This window comes from Palaemon carinicauda, unplaced genomic scaffold, assembly GCF_036898095.1.
Source record: "Palaemon carinicauda isolate YSFRI2023 unplaced genomic scaffold, ASM3689809v2 scaffold95, whole genome shotgun sequence".
Classification (NCBI taxonomy): domain Eukaryota; kingdom Metazoa; phylum Arthropoda; class Malacostraca; order Decapoda; family Palaemonidae; genus Palaemon; species Palaemon carinicauda.
Genome location: NW_027172258.1, coordinates 194,341 through 214,812, shown reverse-complemented (window position 1 = coordinate 214,812; position 20,472 = coordinate 194,341). Strand labels below are relative to the sequence as shown.

The window sequence follows — 20,472 nt, the reverse complement described above, 5'->3', positions numbered from 1 at the left end:
AATTTCTTATTCCTGATCTAGATATTAATCTCTGGCACTGTCGTTCAATTAGTTCATTATGCATGTTGCATAAGATTTTTCATAACTTTGACCATCCTTTACATTCAGATCTCCCTAGACAATTCTATCCTATTCGTAATACTAGGCAGGCAGTTAATTCTAATAGCCAGGCCTTCTCCATCAGTACTCTAGAAGTTTTATTCCAGCTGTTACCAAGTTGTGGAATGATCTTCCTATCGGGTAGTTGAATCAGTAGAACTTCAAAAGTTCAAAGTTGGAGCAAATGCTTTTTGTTGACCAGGCTGACATGAGTCTTTTTATAGTTTATATATGACATATCTGTTTTTGATGTTGTTAATAGTTTATATATGACATGTTTGTTTTGACGTTGTTACTTTTTTTAGAATGATTTATTGTTAATTTGTTCTCTTCATTTATTTATTTCCTTATTTCCTTTCCTCACTGGGCTATTTTTCCCTGTTGGAGCCCCTGGGCTTGTAGCATCTTGCTTTTCCAATTAGGGATGTAGCTTGGATAGTAATAATAATAATAATAATGAAAGGTTTACTAGAACTTTTCACCATGACTTCTCTTCTGTAAACTTTATTAAGAATAAACCATATTTACACTACTTACCAGGAGATATTGAAATTCTGATGAACTGCAAGTCCATATATTCAATTTGGCTCTCTTCAAATCTAACCAAAGTTCTGTGAATAAAAAAGAATACATAAATCTATGCTCATGTATAATATCCAAAATCAAATAAGGTAAAAAAATAATAATACAAAACAAGTCCAGTAAATATATACTACATAGGTTAGAAAATATTACAAAACACTTTACACGTTTATAATGATTATGAAAGCAATTAGGAAAACTCGCACATTTTCAAGTAATTTGCTTTTTTCTTTACAAATCTGGGTATTATAAAGGGATTTTGACGAAGGAAAAATCTATTTCTGGGGAGAGACCAGTGACGCCCGGTGAAAAGGGTCCTTCTTTACACTTTTCTAATATAAATCTTCCAAATATACTAGAGAAAGATAAAAGCATGGAATGCAGAGGTTACAACCCTCACGCGAACACCTTGTTGGTGTCGTGTATTTAACAAGGGCGTGTGTAAACCACTATTCACAGGCTGTCTTCCATTTAGATAATCCCTTCATCAAAGGGGAGGGCCGTGACAGGCCCTAGAGAATACAGTTGGACTACACCGACACCTACTATTCGCGTTCTCCAGGTCATCCTTCTGTTTTGGACTTGCCCGCTAAGTCGTTTTTTATTTTGTTAGGCGTTTCGCAAGTGATTGTCGTTAATTCAACATGACTGACGTTGCAGTGTGCTTTCAGTGGAGCTGGATACGGCTGTTAAAAAATTGACGAGATAGCGGTTGTGAGTTAGCGGGATCACGGGTAAGCTCCGCCAACCTGCCAGCACACTGAGCTCTTACTTCAACCTTAAAGCTATGGGGTTGCAGGTAAGCCCCGCCCACTAGACAGGCCGCTGAGGTCCCACTTGGACTTTGAACCTAGGACTTTCGGAGTGGTTGAGACAGGAGGGTTGATGTGGGAAATGTAACTTAACCCTTTTACCCCCAGGCTCTTTGGAAATTTCCAACCCTTAACCCCCAAGGGGTTATTTTTTCCCCAGCACATTTTGCAGTATATTTTTTTAAAATTGCTCTAACAGCCTTAATTTTTGTCATAGAGAGGTCAGGTTGGTCTCATTCTCTTGGAAAATGCCTGAATTTTCTCAAAAAATTATCAAAAATATGAAAAAAAAAAATTTTTATAGCATTTTTTTGCAAGGACATACCGGTACGTCCATGGGGGTAAAGGGATGAGTTTTGTGAAACGTACCAGTAAGTCCTTTGGGGGTAAAAGGGTTAAAGAACTAAGCTCTGTATAGTGAGGATAAATGCAAATTACTTCAAAAGAAGCATTGTTGTTCATCAACAATACCGAGCACTTTGCCAAACTCATTTTGGAAAACTTTCAAAGTAGCAACAGGTAGGTTAAAAAGCAGGTGAGTTTCTTCTGTGTATCATATCCCAGAGACGGATTGGATACTCAGGTGGGCGTCCCATGCCTCCCCGATACGTCTATAGACAACAGACTTCCCAAAGGTGAGGGGATCCCACGTTGAGGATCGTTATGCAGCTAGCAGGGTAGATCATCCAGTGTAGTGAAATCCTGTAGATCACGAGTGAATATTATTTATTTTCATGGCAGAATCACTGTACAGTTTTCAACTCCACATAGTTTCAGGTTCCGAGTTAGTAAGCAGGCTAACAATTATCCAGATACTGTACTAGAAAAACGGTTATGGCATTCAAGCACTTACCCACGCTAGTTCATTTAGGTTTCCAACACACACAAGATGCTGAACTTAAGACGACTTTATTCAGACAAGTACAGGGCACTTACAAATACAGATTGAACACTTCTCCTGAAGGAAAGGCACGAGGACAGCTCTCAGCATCCTACAGAACAGTGCCCGTGATCAGTTTTATACGAGTCCAAGCAGTGATAGCAATTGTGAGAACACCAGTACCATATATCAAAACGTATTCTCTTGGAAGAAAACTTTCCCAATAAGAAACCTCTTCGTGCGTACAAGGTGGGAATGTCTTCCCAAGTGGTAATGTTCTTGGTACTCCTTGCGATTCTTTCAATGTGTTTCAAAACGGAGTCCCCGAAATGTCCTGAGAATATAGTGGGCTAGAAGAAGAACGAGGGTTGCTTCTTTCTTTATATCCCTCTTACAGCAGCTAAAATCAAAATAGAAGCCTAGTGGCTTGTAGGGTGAGCAGTAACTACCGCCATCTCATTGAAATTTTAATACAGTAGCTGTATCCAGCTCCGCTAATAATGGAGGTTTGTAACAAAATAAATCTGCATTTTGGTGTTCTTTAAGATCCTACGTCATATAAAATCATATACAGTATTCAAGGGTTGTAAGGACATCGCTGCCTCCGACATCCAGCATTCTCATCGAATTCTCCATTTCATTTAAATTCTCCTTTCGCCCCACTGTGGCTAACTGTATATATTTGTTCCGCTCAATCAGAGCTACAATTTCATGCATTTATCATTTCGCTACATATTTCTATTGACTTGTATTTCAAGTATTTGTACGTGTGAAAAAACACACATTTTGTGGCGGTTGCTTCAAGCCAGATTGGCGCCAGCGCGCATGCTACATTGCCGTCCGCACCTTGTATTATATTCTCGCACCTGTTTGAATAAACCGTCAGTTGTTGTTGGTGATAGCTCGTCTCACTGTCCTTACAACTGGTGACACCGGAGTTGAAGTAGCATCAGCGGTTTTGGCTTTGCCATTAACGGACTTATTACGGCCGTGCTACCTTCTTTCACTCCGTTACCTTAGGCGTGAGCTTCGGCCTTTGGTGTTCCCACACCTCGGTGCGTTTGTAAGGCAGTAGGATGAGCTTAACCGACATCTCAACTTCCCATCACACCCAGCAGCCTCGCCTCCACGCCCAAAGTCAAACTGCCACCGTTTTCTCAACACAACACCGCTTCCTGGTTCCTGAGAGCAGACGTACTCTTCCGAGTCGCTAGGCTCAACGACTCCTGCACCAAGGCCGACATCGTTCTCACCTCCATCCCAGAGGAGGTATTCGACATTTCCCCATGGCTCGACGGCCAGGCTGGCAAAGTTTCCTACGACGACCTGAGAACGAAACTAATCGGTATCTACTCACGCTCCGTTTCAGCAAGGGCACAGAAAGTCCTGGATCTGGCCGGTAAACCCATGGGTGACACCTCTCCTGTCGAGTCGTGGGACGAGTTGACCGGCCTGCTAATGCTTCCCGAGACCGACAGCAACGTCCGACGGCGCGAGATTAACCTATCTCGCGAGATTTTCCTTCGACGCCTGCCGCAGGACGTAAGGGCCCAATTGACGGACGCCGACACACTTCCGATCTTCGTTCTCCTCCTTCAGCTGCTCTTCCATAGACTTTTCAGCAAAGCCTCCTGACGACGAGGACGAGATCAACGCTCTGGCAAGGAGGAAACCACCACAACCGACACGTCCGAGCCCTAGGCCTAATCCAGCGTGGTGTTTCTACCATCAGCAGTTCGGCAGCGACGGCAAGAAATGTGGGGCACCATGCAATTTCCCTAGAAGATGACGCCAGAAGAAACCACCTAACACCATCGCAGCTGCAGGAAACCAAAGCAAGAATGGTTTCTATATCCTCGACACCGTCTCCAACCATAGACTCATGGTCGACACCGGTGCTATGCAGTCAACGTTCCCGCCGTCACAAGCCGACCTAGACCGTGGTCCCAGCAAAGACGCACCCTCGCTCGTAGCCGCCAACGGGTCTCCCATGCGGTGTTATGGGACTAGGGTCCTCAGGATATCTATCATGGGCCGTTCGTATTCCTGGCCCTTCGCCATTGCTGACGTCAGTCAGATTTCCTCGCTCCCCACGGACTACTCGTCGACGTTGCTGGGAAACGCCTCATCGACACAGGAACCTACCGGTCCCGCGCCCTAAGAGCCAGCCCTGCCACAATGTCCGTATCTGCTGTTAAGACGCAGCCCTATGCCGACCTTCTGCAAGAATTTCCTGACATTTTCAAGCCCGAGCTCTGCCAATCGCCGGGATCTACCACCACATCACGATGACGGGACCTCCTACACACGCCAAATTCCGCCGCCTACCGCCCCAGAAACCGAGGGACGCCAAACGCGCCTTTGAGGACATGGAACGCATGGGTATCTGTAAGAAAGCATCGAGCCCCTGGGCATCTCCCCTACATATGGTAAAGAAGCCTGACGGGACCTGGAGACCTTGCGGCGACTACAGGCGCCTCAACCTCATCACAACACCCGACCACTACCCTCTGCTCTCCATGCAAGACCTGACGAATGCATTGCATGGCGCGAAATACTTCACCAAGATGGACCTTCTCAAGTCTTACTTCCAGGTCCCCGTATTTCCAGAGGACATTCCGAAAACTGCCATTGTGACACTGTTCGGATCCTACACCTTCGCATACTCAACCTTCGGTCTACGCAATGCGGGGGCGACCTTCCAACACCTAATGGATAGCATCCTGGGTGACCTACCATTCTGCGTCTGCTATGTCGACGACATCCTGATATTCTCAAGGACCAAGGAGGAACACCAGAGGCAAGTCTGCGCCGTCCTCAAACACCTGCAGGAGAATGGCCTGGTTGTACGTTTCGACAAATGCACGTTCGGCGCCGAAGGAGTGGACTTTCTAGGTCATCGCTTGTCCTCGAGTGGGGTAAAACCCATGACAACCAAGGTGGACGTCATCAGAAAGTTCCCGATACCTACGACCACCCGCCAACTTCAGGAGTTCCTGGGGATGGTCAATTACTACAGGCGCTTCATCCCCAACATCGCACAGACCCTGACACCCCTCGACAAAGTCCTGAAGGGAAAGGCGAAGAAACTTGAGTGGGGTTCCCCACAACAACACGCATTCACCCGGACAAAGGGCGCCCTCGCAAACGCCACCACCCTGGCTTGCTTCGACGACAACGCCCCTCTGCGACTGACGACCGACGCCAGCAACGTCGCCTGTGGGGCTGTGCTGGAACAGCTCGTTGATGGTTCTCCTCGACCATTGGCATTCTTCAGCAGAAAACTGAAACCCGCCGAAACAAGATACAGCACCTTCGACAGGGAGCTCCTTGCCGTCTACCTCGCCGTCCGCCACTTCAGGCACATCCTGGAGGGCACACCCTTCACCATCGCGACGGACCATCAACCCCTCGTACACACCTTCACAAAATCGACAGACGCATGGTCCTCCCGACAACAACGTCATCTCGCAGCAATCGCCGAATTCGGGTGCACCATAAGCTACGTTCCCAGAAAGAAAAACCCAGACGCTGACGCCCTTTCAAGGATTGAAATCGACGCAATCCACCTGAGAATTGACTACGCCAACCTCTCATCCGAGCAGTGTATCAACCTAGAGGCACAGAATACCTGACGGGGCCATCTGTGCTCAAGATAACTGCAATTCCCCTCGGGCCGGCAGGAGTAACTATCCTCTGCGACACCAGCACCGGCCGCCCGCGTCCCTGGATTCTGGCTTCCTGCAGAAGAAAAATATTTGACTTCATCCATGGACTTTCACACCCCTCGGGACGCACCACTGCTCGCCTCCTATCTGAAAAGTTCATCTGGCCAGGGATCAAAAAGCATGCCCAGGAATGGACGAAGACATGCATCAATTGCCAGACGAGCAAGATCAGCCATCACACCAAATCGGGGATAGGTGAATTTCCCCAACTAAAAGACGTTTCGGTCACATCCACATCGACGTCGTGGGACCTTTGCCGCCTTCGGGATCTGCTCGCTACCTGCTGACAATCATCGATCGCTCCACGAGGTGGTTGGAAGCATTACCGATGACCGAAGCTACAACCCAAGCATGCGGCGAAGCCCTTTTGTCGAGCTGGGTGAGCAGATTTGGCATTCCTGACAACATCACGACGGAGAGAGGCCCTGCTTTCCTGTCAGGGATATGGCTCGCTCTGGCAAACCTGATGGGAACGACACTCCACAGCACCACAGCGTACAACCCCGCAGCAAACGGCATGGTCGAACAAACTCATCGCGCCCTCAAGGCGTCCCTGATGGCGAGCTGCACCGACGGAGAATGGAAATCATGACTTCCTTGGGTACTTCTCGGCATTCGCACCGCCCCTCGCGCAGATGGAGAGCCATCGCCCGCCGAAAAGGTTTACGGAGAGGCACTCGCAGTTCCCGGCGAATTCTTTCCCACATCAACCGACGACACGCCGCTGGATCATCTTAGGGACATCGCCAGGAAGTTCAGGCCATGTCTTAAAACTTACCAGGACAGAATTAAGCATTTCAAGCCGAGGAACCTGAACAACTGTGGCTATGTTTTCGTCCGTGTCGACGCCCATCGACAGCTGCTAACGAGACCCTATCGAGGCCCCTACCGAGTAATCAAGAAAATGACGAAAGCCTTCCTTCTCGACGTGCATGGCCAAGAGGACTGGGTCTCAATAGACCGCGTGAAACCGGCGTTTCTCGAAGGAAGCGACACTGCCTCCGCGGGACCTGGCAGAACCACAGTGCCACCTCAAAACAAGGCACCCAATGAGAAGAAAAGCAACAAACGACGACGAGAGGTAGCGATCCATACGCCGACCGCCGACGCGCCCTTCGTTCAAGAACAAGAGGAACCCTCCGGCGCACGAAACAATATGAAGACTAACCTCATCAGCCTTCTACGCCGCCTGATGTCTTGGGGGGGGAGTACTTGTAAGGACATCGCTCCCTCCGTCGTCCAGCATTCTCATCGAATTCTCCATTTCATTTAAATTCTCCTTTCGCCTCACTGTGGCTAACTTTATATATTTGTTCCGCTCCCTCAGAGCTACAATTTCATGCATTTATCATTTCACTACATACAGTATTTCTATTAACTTGTACGTATTTCAAGTATTTGTACGTGTGAAAAAACACATTTTGTGGCGGTTCAAGCCAGATTGGCGCCAGCGCGCATGCTACATTGCCGTCCGCACCTTGTATTATATTCTCGCACCTGTTTGAATAAACCGTCAGTTGTTGTTGGTGATAGCTCGTCTCACTGTCCTTACAGGGTCTATTTTGCACCAAGAAATACTCTATTGTTTATTATTGATGCCACTTTGCCTATATATCTCCTTCATGCACTTTACACCCAAAAGAAACAGACTTAAGAAGTTCTTTCATTTTGTAAATAATTTACTTACCCTGATGTGTAAAAGTAATTTTCATTACCACGGCTACTGTGTAACAATATACGAGTCAAAACAAACTTACAGTACTTTATTGACAGCCCGCCCGTCAGGTAACCCATCGTAAATGTTCAAAATGTTTGGTTTTTTCATTGATACCTCAGATCAAATAAACTATTATGACCAAGCTGACACAAGCAGTGCTCAAAAACAGTATACTGTCCGTACAAACGAAGTAAGTTTATAAGAAGCAATACTGTACAGTATTTACCAAAACCTATTCTTAACTTTGATAGTAATGAAAGGATTTATGCCTGCTGTTGTCACTTTATAAAAAGCATTACTGTATAAGAAAACAGTAGCAATAGAGCACATTTTGCTATGAAGAAAAAGGCTATGATTGTTAAGAATTTCTTTCAATTCTTCAATTTAAATATGTAGAGCAGCCACCATACAAAACTTTACACTGGGTATCATAAAACCATGCAATATTATTGACGAGGTTTCAATTTCATACCATAGGACTGTAGTTGAATAATACTGCCACAGCACATTAAACATGTAAAAAATCTTCAGGTGCGAATGCCAGTAGCCAGACACTTACCTTACCTGGCTAATGTACTGCAAAAGGTCTGGCTACTATTACCCACATCTACCATTAGATATAACCTTCATCATTGATATAACACATCTTAATTTCTATACTTTTATAAGTTACTAAAACAATCTTTACTTGTGCACAACTGAAATCTCATGGTAAACTTCTAACCCAACCTAGGGGAGCAACACCACTTGCCTAACCTGACTAGGATGGGTGCCCCATTCTTACACATTGTTCATTAAACTCTGCACAGTGAAGTTAGACCAATGTTCTTAGTTCTATGATAATCTTTGATAGCGTCTCCTTTCATATATAGATTGGCTAGTGACAATTACAGCATAGTTTATTGCTACGTAAACAGATAACAGGTGGTAACAACTCCCTAAGTAACTCTTTCTTACCTACGCTACACATAATAAGCATAAATGGTCAGTTATATTAAGACAAAATTTAAAATAGGTAACAAAATATTCAAACATAGCCCACCAGGTATATTAGTAACCGTGACTAATACGCTTATGTGCGATGTGGAATTCGGGATATAGGACCTGGCATTGGGGCCAAGGGAAGTTATTTGGTGGTAACATCTCACATAAGTTTACCCAAGCACCTTTTTTAGATAGTTTGTGGTGTATGTATGATGGCCACAAGCCACTTAACTCCCTTATTTTCAACCCTATCACAAACTCGTATCGAATAAAAACTGTTCAGAATGTTTTAAATACCGCAAGTAAGTACTTACCAGATAGAATGAGCTCTGTGCCCACACGCACTTTTTCGCTCCAGTAGTTCCTAGAACATTTTGATCAATTTGGCAGGGTGGGGTAACTTAAAACGACCCAATCAGACCCCACTTGACGGGAAATTGCCACAGGGTTTTTTCTTACAGGTAGTAGGTTGGCCAGGGCACCAGCCACCTGTTAAGATACTACCGCTAGAGAGTTATGGGGTCCTTTGACTGGCCAGACAGTACTACATTGGATCCTTCTCTCTGGTTACGGTTCATTTCCCCTTTTGTCTACACACACACACACCGAATACAGTAGTCTGGCCTATTCTTTAGACATTCTCCTCTGTCCTCATACACCTGACAACACTGAGATTACCAAACAATTTTTCTTCTCTCAAGGGGTTAACTACTGCACTGTAATTGGTCAGTGGCTACTTTCCTCTTGGTAAGGGTAGAAGGGACTCTTTAGCTACGGTAAGCAGCTCTTCTAGGAGAAGTACACTCCGAAATCAAACCATTGTTCTCTAGTCTTGGGTAGTGACATAACCTCTGTACCATGGTCTTCCACTGACTTGGCTTAGAGTTCTCTTGCTTGAGGGTACACTCGGGCACACTATTCTCTCTTGTTTCTCCTCCTCCTTGTTTTGTTAAAGTTTTTATAGTTTATATAGGAAATATTTATTTCAAGATTGTTGCTGTTCTTAAAACAATTAATTTTTTCCTTGTTCCCTTTCCTCACTGGGCTGTTTTCCCTGTTGGAGCCCCTGGGCTTATAGCATCCTGCTTTTCCAACTAAGGTTGCAGCTTAGCAAATAATAATAATAATAATAATAATAATAATAATAATTCAGTATTTCAAAAATTTGAACAGGGTACTGAGAGCATCAAGCATGAGTCGGAGATGTCCATTCTTAGCCCTCAAGACGCAAGGATGGCAACGCATCACTCCAAGAGCGACGAAGTACGAAGTTCGGCCTGATACTTGTGAATGATTTTCTAAACCAATCAATCTAAAACTATCGAGTGTTACGGACTTTACCCAGCAAAAGGAATTTGCATAAGACAAGGCTTCTAGGTTAGGTTAGGTTGGGAAGTTTAAATCAGGTGGTGATCTTGTGTAGAGTTTTTACACAACAAGGAGCAGTTTTTATAGCATAGCGGTCATGCCTTAACCCTTTTACCACCAGGCTATTTGGAAATTTCCAACCCTTAACCCCCAAGGGGTTATTTTTTTCCCAGCTTATTTTGCAGTATATTTTTTTTTAAATTGCTCTAACAGCCTTAATTTTTGTCATAGAGAGGTCAGGTTGGTCTCATTCTCTTGGAAAATGCCTGAATTTTCTCAAAAATTTATCAAAAATATGAAATAAAAAAATTCTATAGCATTTTTTTGCGAGGACGTAGCGGTACGTCCATGGGGGTAAAGGGATGGCTTTTGTGAAACGTACCAGTACGTCCTTTGGGGGTAAAAGGGTTAAGCGGGTTTTACACAGTCGAACGGTTTGTCGAACCCCATTGTTGCACCTGCCTGATAAAAACGGTTCAAAGAGGTGGTCAAAGCCATAAATGCATAAGGTTTGTGGACAATAAAACCATGCCCACAAAAATCAGGGGAGAACAGGCTTTCTTTGAACACCCAAATACGCCATTCACACATTCGAACATCACTCCAAACAAATGTCGATGAAACCCACCTTTACAACAACTAGAAAACGTGAAGAAAATTCTCCCATTTTCTATGCATGAGGGAGGAAATGGCCGCTGATATACAAAGGCTCCTAAATCTTTACCCATGGACTGTTAAAGGTACTTCAAGGTATCAGGAGTTTGAATACATTAAACTAGAGGAGTTTAGGTTAACAGGGGTGTTAGGTTAGGTAAAAAATTCCTTTAAGAGGTCCATGGTTCAGCCTACTAGCAGCTATTGATGATGCACATTCAATATCACTTATTGCATAGGATCTATGGGCTATCTCAGTTAAGGAATGACTTAATATGTCTATAATAAATGTCTAAATGTCTAAAAATCTTACGTAATGAGGTAAATGTTATTTATCTCCCAGAGGCTTCCACACGCCCAGTCTAGTAGAAATGACGCAATTATTAGGTCTAATGGCTTCATTGGTTATAATATCCCTTACAATTCCTATTTAATATATATACTACGTTATTATGCATGTAATTTTATTAATAAAAACTATATGATAACCATAAAATAAGTTAAATAACGCTTACCGAGTTACCGTAACTTTTCCACTTTTCAAAACGTGAGTCACGTGACTTTGTTTACATTATTAAAGAAGCTTTGCACTCATGCGGTTCATCTTCTTCTTGAGTAGCCGCAAACTTATTTTGCGGAGTGAGCAGTTATTCTTTACTTTTTATATATTTCTTCCTTAGATAAGATATTTCACATTATTTTCTTATTTTAATCTTCATGTGGCTGTTAAAATTCTTTTATCTTTCTTTAGAAATGACTCTTAATATATTTCTTCCTTAGATAAGATATTTCACATTATTTTCTTATTTCCCCCTTCATATGGCTGTTAAAATTCTTTTATCTTTCTTTAGAAATGACTCTTAATATATTTCTTCCTTAGATAAGATATTTCACATTATTTTCTTATTTTCCTCTTCATGTGGCTGTTAAAATTCTTTTATCTTTCTTTAGAAATGACTTTTAATATATTTCTTCCTTAGATAAGATATTTCACATTATTTTCTTATTTCCCCCTTCATGTGGCTGTTAAAATTCTTTTATCTTTCTTTAGAAATGACTCTTAATATATTTCTTCCTTAGATAAGATATTTCACATTATTTTCTTATTTTCCTCTTCATGTGGCTGTTGCAATTCTTTTATCTTTCTTTAGAAATGACTCTTAATATATTTCTTCCTTAGATAAGATATTTCACATTATTTTCTTATTTTCCTCTTCATATGGCTGTTAAAATTCTTTTATCTTTCTTTAGAAATGACTCTTGATATATTTCTTCCTTAGATAAGATATTTCACATTATTTTCTTATTTTAATCTTCATATGGCTGTTAAAATTCTTTTATCTTTCTTTAGAAATGACAAAGTTAAGGTTTATGAATGATAATGTTAGAAGAGATACGTGAGCTTAACACTTTTAGGAAGAAGTCATAGTAATAAAGACAAAATTGCTTATAATAAAACTAAAATAGAATTATAGAAATAGGAAAGAAAATTATATGCTTTGTGGGTTGTGCAGTGAAGCCTATGATATGACAGAGCATTTATTTATCTATAAAGAACTAAGAAAATTTAGATGCAATAGCACAGAATTAAGAAAATTTAGCAGCAGTAGCACAGAATTAAGAAAATTTAGAAGCAGTAGCACAGAATTAAGAAAACTTAGAAGCAGTAGCACAGAATTAAGAAAATTTAGAAGTAATAGCACAGAATTAAGAAAATTTAGAAGTAATAGCACAGAATTAAGAAAATTTAGAAGCAGTAGCACAGAATTAAGAAAACTTAGAAACAGTAGCACAGAATTAAGAAAATTTAGAAGCAATAGCAGAGAATTAAGAAAACTTAGAAGCAGTAGCACAGAATCAAGAAAATTTAGAAGCAGTAGCACAGAATTAAGAAAACTTAGAAGCAGTAGCACAGAATCAAGAAAATTTAGAAGCAATGGCACAGAATTAAGAAAACTTAGAAGCAGTAGCACAGAATCAAGAAAATTTAGAAGCAGTAGCACAGAATTAAGAAAACTTAGAAGCAGTAGCACAGAATCAAGAAAATTTAGAAGCAGTAGCACAGAATTAAGAAAATTTAGAAGCAGTAGCACAGAATTAAGAAAACTTAGAAGCAGTAGCACAGAATTAAGAAAATTTAGAAGCAGTAGCACGGAATTAAGAAAATTTAGAAGCAATTGCACAGAATTAAGAAAATTTAGAAGCAGTAGCACAGAATTAAGAAAAAATTGAAGCAGTAGCATAGAATTAGAATAAAAAAAAACAGATATAGTACCAAATATCTTATTATCATTACCATTAATACTTGCTAGGCTACAACCCTAGTTGGAAAAGCAGAATGCTATAAGCCCAAGGGCTCCAACAGGAAAAATACCCCAGTGAGGAGAGGATATAAGGAAACTACACGAAAAGTAATTGAAACTTAAAATGAAATAGTTTAAGAACAGTAACAGCATGAGAATAAATATTTCATATCTAAACTATAAAAGATTTTAATAAAACTTGATGAAGAGAAATAAGATAAAATAGTGTGACTGAGTGTACCCTCAAGCAAGAGAACTCTACCCCCAAGACAGTGAAAGACCATGGTACAGAGGCTAAGGTACTGTCCAAGACAAAGAGAGTTATGGGGTCCTTTGACTGGCCAGACAGTACTACATAGGACCCTTCTCTCTGGTTACGGTTCTTTCCCTTTGCTTACACAGACACCGAATAGTGTGGCCTATCCTTTACAGATTCTCCTCTGTCCTCATACACCTGACAACACTGTGATTACTAGACAATTCTTCTTCACACAAGGGGTTAACTACTGCACTGTAATTGTTCAGTGGCTACTTTCCTCTTGGTAAGGGTAGAAGAGACTCTTTAGCTATGGTAAGCAGCTCTTCTAGGAGAAGGACACTCCAAAATCAAACCATTGTTCTCTATTCCTGGGTAGTGCCATAGCCTCTGTACCATGGTCTTACACTGCCTTGGGTTAGAGTTCTCTTGCTTGAGGGTACACTTGGGCAAACTTTTCTATCTAGTTTCTCTTCCTCTTGTTCTGTTAAAGTTTTTATATTTTAAATAGGAAATATTTATTTTAATATTGTTACTATTCCTAAAATGTTCTATTTTTCCTTATCTCCTTATTTCCTTTCCTCACTGGGCTATTTTCCCTGTTGGGGCCCCTGGGCTTATAGCATCCTGCTTTTCCAACTAGGGTTGTAGCTTAGCATTTAATAATAATAATAATAATAATAATAATAATAATAACAATGGTTTGATTTTCCGGAATGTCCTTCTCCTAGAAGAGCTGCTATGGAAGTACACAAGTTGTACTCTCTTCGTAAGAGGTAACTAAAAACAGTGAACTTTCTGCAGAGTAAAGCTCTTTGCACCTACACATCTAATACTCTGGCTCACTTTGCAAAATAAGTTTGACAGGAGCAAAGCCTCTAAACTTATATTCAGTAATCCAATTGAGATATTTTCCTGTAAAGTAAGCAAATCTTAGTAAAGATCTTTAGTTTTAATCTTTTCCTAGTGTACCTTGAAATCAGCTGGGATATAACATTTTGTCAGTTTTGGCCTTATGGTACTTTAAATTCTTCTTCCAGATTCATGGCCCAGCTTATTTAGGTTTATATTGTATCCTGTTCCTTTAACTTTATTCATTTTGGGATGCAAATAAATGTTCTGCAATATTTATTTTGTCTTTGCATAGGTCACAAACATCATCTATGTATTTTTCCCATGATTTATTTTAATTTGAGCATTTTAACTTTGTTTTCCCAATTCTTTATTATCAGGATTGCCTTATCCATACCGATTTCTCTAATATATGGATGAGGGCCATTCCTTTGTATTTCAATTCCCGTTTACTCTAAGAACAAGGAATTTCCAAACACCTGCTATAGATGTTGCCCGGTATATTAGACAGGCCCTTGAGATTAGAAGTAAAAGTATGTAAGCTGTGCAGCCTGTGTAGGAGGTAAGTAATGATAATGAATTTTACTTACTACACTTCTAGTAGTTTGACCACGTGTTGTGGAGAGAGCAACGAGGAACCTGGGACCTATGCTAAAATGGACGTCTCAACGTCGAAGTTTATCTCAATTTTATTACTTGATTGAGTAAAATATCAAAACCAAACCAAGCCAAGCATTGTGTACCTTAATAAAGTATCACCTATGAATACAAATGTGTTATACTTTAAAGGATACGACACATTAACTGATATGAAATCGAAATCCAAAGTAATTTACAATAGTTTATGATTAAATGATAAAGAAAACGAATAATATGGAGGGAAAGAAAACTTTTCATTGGGAGACTAAATTATATTTGCTACATATTGGAGTTTCTCCATTACATTATATGGGTCTTCTAACTACTTTTAGACGTCAATGACTGCGAAAATATTATGATTTTTAGATTTTTTATCGTTAAAAAATAATTTGAACAACACTGCAAATACTCAAACCAAAGCAGTCACAGTAGACTTCCTACCTTACCTAACCTATGTGACAGGTCGGTAATATTGTAGTGTATTACACGGCAATGTAACCTTGGAAAAGCACGATGCTATAAGCCAAAGGGCTCCAACAGGGAAAAATAGCCCAGTGAGGAAAGGAAACAAGGAAATTAATACATTACAAGAGAAGAATATAATCAAAATAAACTATCTTGAGAACAGTAACAGCATTAAATTAGATCTTTCATATATAAAAACTTGAAAACAAAAACAAAAGAAAGATAAATATGATAGAAAGGCGTGCCCCAGTGTACCCTAGAGTAAGAGAACTCTAATCCCAGACGGTGGAAGGTCATGGTACAGAGGCTATGGCAATATCCAAAGACAAGAGAACACTGGTTTGATTTTGGAAATTTGTTGTGTCCTTCTCTTAGAAGACCTACTTACTATAGCTAAAGAATATCTTCTGGCCTCCATCTGGTCCTGTCTTCTATGTATAAATTTCCAGCTATTACATTACTATTTACAACCTCCCTTTAGATGTCCGGGATGTTTTTTATTTGCCAGACTCTTGTTCTTTTCCTTTCTATCTTTCCATTAAGGCACAAAAGTTTGATCTTTTCTCTTTTAATGTGTCCCAGAAATTCCATTTGCCTCTGTATAACTTTTATAATTGACCTTTTCTTGAGTCACTCTCCTCAATACCTACTCATCTGCCACTTTCTCAGTTCATCTGACCTTCGACAATCTTGTGTAAATCACAACTCAGCTGTATTTATTTAATTTTTCAAGTTCTTGTTTAATGTCCACATCTCCCACCTATAAGTGGGGACCATACATAGATTAGCAGTGCTCTAACTCTTGTCTGAATGCCTCAACTGTTGTTTGTCAATAAGGTCTTCATACTGTTCAGAGCAACTTTTGCTATTAAGTATTTTTTTCTTTATTATTTTTACATCTTGCATCGTGTTATTATTTACTGTGCCTAAATATACAAATATATATTTGGTTTATTGTTCCTGGGTCCATGATGATGATACAATTTGGAGGTTCCAAGTTTTTTATGCTACTACCACCATTTTTTCCATGTTTTTTAGTCCAAAGTTCTCACTTTCGCATTTTATAGACCAAATGATTAAAAAAAAATCACTAAAAAGTTTGGCGCTAAAGAGGAAAGAGGAAGAACTATTTGAAATAAAGAGATGAGAATGGTGAGAAGGATTGCTGAAATTTGACTACTAGAAATGAGGGATATTCGAGATCTAAGCAGAATATATAGAACTTCAGAAGTTCAAACTTGCAGCAAATGTTTTTATGTTGAACAGGTAGACATAAGTCTTTTTATAGTTTTTACATGAAATATCTTTTAATGTTGTTACTGTTCTTAAAACATATTTTAATTGTTCATTACTTCTCATATAGTTATTTATTTCCTTTCCTCACTGGGCTATTTTTCCCCGTTAGAACCCTTTGGGAAGCACAGTGCTTTACCAACTAGGGTTGTAGCTTAGCTAGTAATAATAATCATCATCATCATCTCCTCCTATGCTTATTGACGCAAAGGGCCTCATTAAGGATAATCATAATAATAATGTAATGCAGAGGCCATGGCAATGGAAGCCTGCCCGAGATACTATGGCCATGTAATGAGAAGAGAGATGGAAAGGATTAAGAGAGCTAAGAACATGCCAGTGTTGGGGAGGAGGAGTGTGGGGCATCAGCAGATCAGATGGATGAACGTGGTGAGGAGGGACTGGGGAGAAGAAGATGAAAGGAACAAAAGTAGTTAGATGGAAAAAGTCGACACAAGGGCAGCCGTGACAGTAACTTACTGTATGTACATAACTCTTTAGACTAATTAGTCTTTAGATTTATTAAAAATATAAAATCTCCAATATGTAACAATTCTGAAAAAGAATTTAAGTATTATCTGGGAGGTACCATAGATTTATCTATGAAATTTGGGCTACATACATAGCTTGTCCCATGGGTCTGGGAGGCCCTTCAGTGCCCAAGTTAAACTGAAATAGAACTCAGCAGTTGAACTATGAAGGAAAAGTTAAAAAGTTGAATAGCAGAGCAGATATAAGAAAGTGGATCCCAGAGGTCAAAACGTGGATGCATTTAGAAGACAAAGGGATGCTGCATTCACTCATTTGAGATTGCCTGGAACTTGTCTCTATGGCTGCGGCTGTTAGACTATAAGTTATAGCCCACAAGAGTAGTTTGGTTCTTGTCTGCAAGAGGTACTCTTGTCTGATGTCTGATGTGGTCATTGCTTTGCAGGAGGTACTCAGCCCAAGACTACATTATTATTTGGCAGTCTATTTAGGAAGTCCTTGGCAAGCTAATGCCAGTTAAGAAAAAAAAGCGTACTTGACCCCAGGTACTATTCGTCTTTTCTTGAATAGCATGTTTTTATATTACATGCCCTAAGCAGCAACCCCTATGCAATGTAGGAGGTATACTAACCGCAATAGTCCCTTACAACACCTTCAACAATGATGCGTTTTCCCTTGATGGCGGTAGACTCTGATGAAGATATTGCATCACTAAATTCTTATAACAAGAAACTTACCTTAAATGTTTCCTTCCTATTATGACCTTGCATTAGCAGCCCATAAATCTGATTCAAAGGGAAGGGACAAACTTGGCAGCAAGGTTTCATATTTATCTCCAAATACCTCTCATTTGGAAACTTCAATTTTGGTTACATAAAAGACGAACCAAGCTTATATATCTTAAAAAAGTACAAATACTTTTGCTCTTTTGCAAGGAAACATTTGTATATCATATCTAAAAACCATAATTTCTATATCTCGGTAGAATTCTTAGTATCATTTCTGAGAACATGTTTTTCTGCACCACGGAGTTACAGGAGTGGCGTTTCTTTAGTTTTTGGTACAGATGACAAGACTTTCCAAGTTGAATTGAACTGGATGGTTGAAGAACAAAATGACTGCAGGTCATGAATGGGTACTGATGACGGAATGGAGCTGTCGGAAATATTCATTCCATGCAAATGGAATGTAATTTAGAGTAGCGTTATAAGTCGTATTTCAAGTCTTGTAATTCTTGACAGTAGAACCTTTATTTTGCATTCTTTTCTGGTCAGCAGTTGCCATTGTACTTCCATTAATGACATATAATATTTTACTTTTTGAATTCAATATCAATACATCACCATCCAACAGAGGATTGCAAGCATTGATATTGCTGAGTATAGCAGTAGAAAAGGAGTAAGAAAAGCAATACAGTTATTAAATTCTGAATACTTCTTTCACCAAAACAATAAGTGGAAGTAAAGGGGAGCAAATGGTCAAGTGTTTTCTCTAAATTTACATCAATAATAACAGTTCCGTAAGAGGAATTCAGGTTCAAGACAAAGCTGCTAAGTTTTATCTATAAAGATAGCAGTACTTGTCTAAATTTACATCAACAATCACAGTCTGCTAAGAAAAATTCAGGTCCAAGAGATAAAGCAGCAAAGACTTACCTACAATGATAGCAGTCATGTACCTCTATGTACCGGGTCACTGGCAGGAGTGAAAATACAATAATCCAGCCCCGTATTAGATGAATTATTGCATACCATGGTCTGCTGTAAGCACAGGAGGATCATTAAATTTTGTCATCGATTCAAAAGGGACAACTTAATAAGTAGGCACAGAATTAGAGGATTTAGATCACAAAGATTAGCTTGAGCTGTTCAGCTTTAGCTGAGAAATACCCAACTTGAATGCAAAACATTAATTAGATTTCTTACCAGATATACCTTTCCCAAAAGAGGAAATAATTTATCATTACCATCATCATTAGCGTGCGTGCTAGAAATAGGAATGAATGGCGAGCGATTGTGACGCAGTTCCGGTAGGCCCTGCTGCTGCCTCCGATGCCTTAGATGACCGCGGAGGTAGCAGCAGTAGGGGATTCAGCATTATGAAGCTTCATCTGTGGTGGATAATGTGGGAGGGTGGGCTGTGACACCCTAGCAGTACCAGCTGAACTCGGTTGAGTCCCTTGTTAGGCTGGGAGGAACGTAGAGAGTAGAGGTCCCCTTTTTGTTTTTGTTTCTTTGTTGATGTCAGCTACCCCCCAAAATTGGGGGAAGTGCCTTGGTATATGTATGTATGTATGTATGTATCATCATTAGCCAAGCTATAACCCTACTTGGAACAGCAGGATGATATAAGCCCAAGGGTACCAACAATGTAAAACAGCCAAGTGAGGAAAGAAAATAAGGAAATGAATAAACTATACAAGAAATAATTAACAAAGAATTTAAATCATCTTAAGATCAGTAAGATCTGTCATATATTAACTATGATGAGAGATAAAATCATTCGCTGCAAGTGTGAACTTTTGAAGTTCCACCGATTCAAATGCCTGAATAGGAAGATCATTCCGCAATCTGGTCACAGCTGGAATAAAACTTCTAGATTATTGTATATTGTTGAATCTTATGATGGAGGCACGACTATTAGAATTAACTGCATACCCACCCACTACTACATACAGGAAGGTATTATGGAAAATCTTATAGGAGTTATTGGGTCCTTTGACTGGCCAAACAGTACTACATTGGATACCTCTCTCTCTCTCTCGTTACAGCTCATTTGGTCTTTGCCTACACATACACCGAATAGTCTGGCCTATTCTTTCTATATTCTCCTCCGACATCATACACCTGACAGCACTAAGATTACCAAACAATTATTCTTCGCTCCAGGGGTTAACTTCTGTATTGTCATTATTCAGTGATTACTTTACTCTTGGTAAGGGTAGAAGACTCTTTAGCTATGGTAAGCAGCTCTTCTAGGACACTCCAAAATCAAACCATAGTTCTCTGGTCTTGGACAGTGCCATGGCTTTTGTACCATGGTCTTTCACTGTCTTGGGGTAGTGTTCTCTTGCTTGAGGGTACACTCAGGCAAACTATTCTATCTTATTTCTCTTCCTTATGTTTTTTAAAGTTTTTAGTTTATATACAAACTATTTATTCTAATGCTGTTACTGATCTTAAAATATTTTATTTAATTATTGATTACTTTAATTGGAGCTCTTTTATTTCCTTTCCTCACTGGGCTATTTTCCCTGTTGGAGCCCTTGGGCTTATAACACTGCTTTTCCAACTAGGGTTGTAGCTTAAAAAGTAATAATATGATTCCTTTGAATGGGAAGGAATCTCCTTG

At 40.2% G+C, this 20,472-nt stretch overlaps 1 pseudogene; it reads left to right on the top strand.

Moving 5' to 3' along the window:
- Positions 1–1,920: 1,920 nt before the first annotated feature.
- Positions 1,921–7,077, top strand: LOC137637730 (uncharacterized; annotated as a pseudogene).
- Positions 7,078–20,472: the final 13,395 nt, after the last annotated feature.